The sequence below is a fragment of the Nanorana parkeri genome, unplaced genomic scaffold (assembly GCF_000935625.1).
Source record: "Nanorana parkeri isolate BGI_ZX_2015 unplaced genomic scaffold, ASM93562v1 scaffold167, whole genome shotgun sequence".
Lineage (NCBI taxonomy): Eukaryota > Metazoa > Chordata > Amphibia > Anura > Dicroglossidae > Nanorana > Nanorana parkeri.
In genome coordinates this window covers 1,685,019-1,689,976 of record NW_017306435.1, presented here as the reverse complement: position 1 = coordinate 1,689,976, position 4,958 = coordinate 1,685,019, and the positions used below count along the sequence as shown (strand labels likewise).

General features: G+C 35.9%; 1 protein-coding gene across 1 annotated transcript in view; it reads right to left on the bottom strand.

Annotated features, from left to right (window-relative positions):
- The window catches only part of ISLR2 (immunoglobulin superfamily containing leucine rich repeat 2), a 22,039-nt gene extending 18,498 nt beyond the window's left edge, over positions 1–3,541 (bottom strand). The window contains exon 1 of the mRNA XM_018554660.1: positions 3,341–3,541. The gene's annotated coding sequence lies outside the window, so the exon portion shown is untranslated. The remainder of the gene's footprint in view (positions 1–3,340) is intronic.
- Positions 3,542–4,958: the final 1,417 nt, after the last annotated feature.

Here is a 4,958-nt window from a genome sequence, read left to right as displayed (position 1 = left end):
ACAAGCAAAACATTATTTTGATGTTTTTGCTCAATGCAATAGTAAGTAACATACCAAGCACAATGAAGCATTGTGGAAGGAAATAAGTTGATTTCATTTTTCATGCTATTTGTGAGCTGTACTACTTTTGTTCAATTGTTTCTAATATGTACACATGAAGAGGGAAAGGATTTAAAAGATTAAAAAGTTAAATGCAAAGCTCGAGATGTTAGACAAAGCAAAGTAGCAACACAATGCAAAAAAAATCAAAAAACAAAAGTGGAGCGCCATTTTATCATATGAGCAAGATGTAAGGCAAGCTATACGTCAGAGCTTTAAACATGTTGTATGAACTACTGTTAGCACTGAACTAAGAGAGTATAATAATGTTTTGTTAAAATACAAACTAGATATTGTGAGCGGCCAACATAGGCTGTTTTATTGCAAAAAAATAAATACATATTGGAATAAACTGGATATGAGGAGTAAGTTTCTATTTGGATATAGGATCATATTTACAGCTGTTAATATAATTGTATTACATAAATGTCGAATAGTATTGCAGTGTATAAGCAATTGAAATTGTTGTTTTGCTGGCTGTGAAGGAAATCTTGAAAAGATTAGCTAGCTCCAGGTCCACCATTCTCATTTTACATGGTTCTTAAATTGACCACCTATTGGCAGAGCATTATGATGTTTTTTTCATAAAGGGGAAATATTTTTTAATTTTTTTGAGAATTGGTGTGATTTATTAGTTAAAAACCTTTTTTCACATTTTAATTCATGCAGTACTATGATATGCATGTTTTCTTTTAATGTTACAGATATTATTAAATTCAATTATTTTAATTTCTTGAAACGATTACAATAAGATTAACTATAAATTTACTTAAATGTCTCTAAAATATAGTATTGTATTAATAATGTTATTTCATCGTAACTGAATACAGAATGTGCAACAGAAAGAGAAATGAGCAGGTACATTTGCAAAAAATATCCTCCAAGTGTTGCACATAAAATGTTTTTTATATATATATATATATATATATATACAAATAAACACATACACACACCATATATACTGTGCTCAATCTTCTATTATTCATATATACTGTGTGCATTCAGTACATGCGCACACAATCGAATCAAAAGAGAATGAATTATAAATACACAGATATTGTATAGCAAAAAATGTAAATGGCTTTTGCAGCACATATATTTAATGTATTGACTGAATGTATTATCTATTGAATATATAATAACAGATCTATCCTTTGCAGCATGTATCTTTTTGTGTATGTCCTACATTTGCACATTGTCCTCTTTGACCTTGGCACAAGCTATGCAATGATATTTCAGCAGTTCAATGACAAAGGTTTCCAACTTTCCATTGCCTAAACCTATAGCCACTCCACCTTCACCCTCCCCCTCCCCACAAGTCTTGTCATAATTATAAACAATTTAATTGACTTTTCATACATTGTTATAGACATTTTAGGATGGAGATCCACCAGCTCCACTTTTTACTATACATCTTCTTCTCAGTTACCCATTTTTATTAGGTATGTATCATGTGACGATATTATCACCTTTTACTTATCCGATCCCAACTGTCTCCCTCTTGCCTGTCCTCATGGTCATGCTATCCATACCCCCTATTTACTTTCTTCTATCTCCTCCTGTTGATATAATTCCTACATTTCTCCTGTCCTGCAATTTGCCCTCAGTTTTCTGCCTCTAGTAAATGTCACTTCAATGATGACTACTCCTCATCCCCAGAGAAACAATACCAATGTCCATTTAAGAGAAATATACGTGAGAAACATTTAAAACATGATGGCTGGGATTTACAAGGATATTTGCTATTTTCTTAACCTTTTTTTTTCCTCTTCCAAATCTTTCCATCATTATGCTTTCTGTGTGCTGTCCCTGTCATTTGCTAAATTAACCTTAAATGCAGCAGCCACAAAGAGAGCTGGTTAGCGGACACATTCAGTCTGTCCCTGTCTGAATGGCCCAGTAGGTCCCATGCTGGGAGGGCACAGAGACTAATGTAGACATGCTAGAGCATTACACATGCATTAAACATACACAGGGAGAACAGAGCAGCAGAGGGGGATCGGGAGGGGGGCTCAGAAACTAAAGGGGGATAATTGTGTAGATATTTGTATAAAAGGTCACCTTTTAGATGAATCAGGACAGATAGAAAGAGGGATTAGGTAGACATACAGACAAATAATGTGATTATAAAGAAAAAAAGAGAAAAGATAGATAGATAAAAAGATAGATAGATAGATAGATAGATGATAGATAGATAGATAGATAGATAGATAGATAGACTGGAATGAATAGATGGCTGGAAGGATGGTTGGGAGGACAGACAGACAGACAGTCATAAATAGACAGCTAGACAGAATGATCAAATTAGATATGATTAGGGTAATATTTAATGCTATATGAAATAGAAATAGATAGATAGATAGAAAGATAGATAGATAGATAGATAGATAGATAGATAGATAGATAGATAGATAGATAGATAGTCCTGAATAAATAGATAGCTGGGACAATCTTTGGAAGAACAGACAGCCTTAAAAAGACAGACAGAATTATTAAATTAGATACAATGATGTTAACTCAGATAACTAGATATGAAACAGATAGATAGATAGATAGATAGATAGATAGATAGATAGATAGATAGATGAAACTTTAAGTAATTTCCATACAAATTCATATAGACAGATGACTGTAGTACACTGCGGAACACCCATATGTTTAAGTGAATGTAGCCAGCCATAAAGCACAAACTGGACTCTCTCCTATGGGAGGAATAAAGCGGTAGAGGCTCGTTGAATTCATCAGGAGCTGTCCACAGTGCTGCAATAAATTCTCGCTGATTAATTCTCAGCCACTTGAAGGAGCACATTGTCAAAGCCTCAACGTGTTGCTTTTGTTGGAAGTAAAATCTCCTCAGAGGATAGTTCAGTGATAAAAATCAGGTCCTGCAGCTGCTAACCCGATCCTAGCAGTTTAATCCCTCTAAATATTACTGTTCCGATCGCTATCTATCCTGAACACATTCACAGTGATTACTTCTTTCATGCACCCTGTTTCTATGTTGCATTGGCTCAGAGCTGGGTGAACACAGCTAATCCCAGCCAGCTTCAAGTCATAACTGCATCACCATCACATGCACATGTTTCCTGAAACCTTTATTGAGTCTGCAGAACACAACAATGTATAGCTCTACTGAATGCACACATCTACATTCGGCTGCTAGCTGCCAGTACATCATGCACCCTCAAGCACACACACCAAGCCCTGCACAATGCTGCTTTCCTCGACAGCAATGTCTTACCTCCTGAATCTGCCTCTAGGATGTGTGGCAGAAGTCCAGTCAAACACGTTATCCAAAGTTTAAAACTTCATAAAGCAAGAGGGGTAGGCTTGCTAAAAGGATTTGGGGGTCTCATTGGCATCAGCTTGCAGGAATTAAAGGAAAAAAGTAGGATTTTCTAGGGTCTCTCTGCTTTCCATGAATAAACTGAGCACCGTTCTGATACCATTAGTCCACTCCCACACCCCACCCAAAGTACTGTAGATAGTGAGTGGGCTAAAGCTGCAGGAACCCCCCCTCAGCAAATGGAATGAAACATTAATGACACATCAGTGTGTCCCTGCACTATACACCTCCCTCCCTATGCATGTGTCTGCACCCCTCCCTCTGCAGCCTTGCTATGTACCTTTCCTTTCTCATCTCAGGTCCACATCCCTGTCAGTTTAATTGAATGTAAATAGCTTCAGAGCAACAGAGTGGGGGTTCATGCTACACATATGTCTATTTATCCAATATATTGGTTCTATACAGCAGTTTGAGATTTCAAAGGTTAATCCTACAAATGTTATTCATGCTATGCAGATGCCTTTATATCTAATCGAAGTAAAGATTATCTATACAGTCATATTGTTTTAGGATGACTGGCATTTCAAAGGTTAATTCAATCTTATTCATCATTCCTTCCAGGAAATGATATAAATAATTGATTTTGTAACCAGATTTTAATTTCTCGACAGCTTTGAATACTCCTGAGAGAAGTAAAATAGGCAGCGTGAGCATGTGCCTGTGTGCATATGAATATACATAAATGGCTCTCTGGCTTTCTCCCTCTCCACAACGTCCCTTTCTCCAGATTATACACAATGCCTACAAACACATAATATAATAGAAAGGCTGATAGATTACCGGTATAAGGGTGGCCATACATGTCATACATATAAATAGTCCTGCTTGATGCCCCGGTGAGAAAATTGTAATGTGCTTCACAGAATTACTCCGAAGTTTACAAAATATATTATAGAATAGTATAGTAGAAAACAGGGCAAAAATCAGCAGAATGTGTGTCTATGAAGTCCACGCACTATACATGTATGTAGTATTAGGCACGCAAAGCATCATGCTATGGTCAAAGCACCACTATATAATCTATATGCATTTCTTGCATCTGCACAACTGCAGATCTCTCTGAAGGATGTATTGTTACATGATCTAGTTCAACACAGTTTCTGATGATGACACTTCTTGTGCTGTGTTTTAAATAAACATCTTCCTTTTAAATTGTTAAATTTGAGAAAGGGTATGATTTTGTTTAAAGCTCAATTAATCAACGAACCTGATCAATTTGAATTAAAATTGGACACTATGCAAATGTCACAGGGTCCAAAATACAATACCATCACTACACGCATGTGTCACAGGTACAGTCAAAGCCATAATCCATAAACTTTAGAAGTATTGTCTTTTTACCAGTGCCATGTTACAGAGGTCGAGCAGTATCCTATTACCAGAGAAACAGTTGTGCCATTATAAAACCTACGACAGCAGCATGCCATGATAACTGTGTAGCCTATGTTACAAAATATTTTTTTTTAATTATTAAAATGTGAAATGTTAAAAACAATAAGAGAACATAACTTAA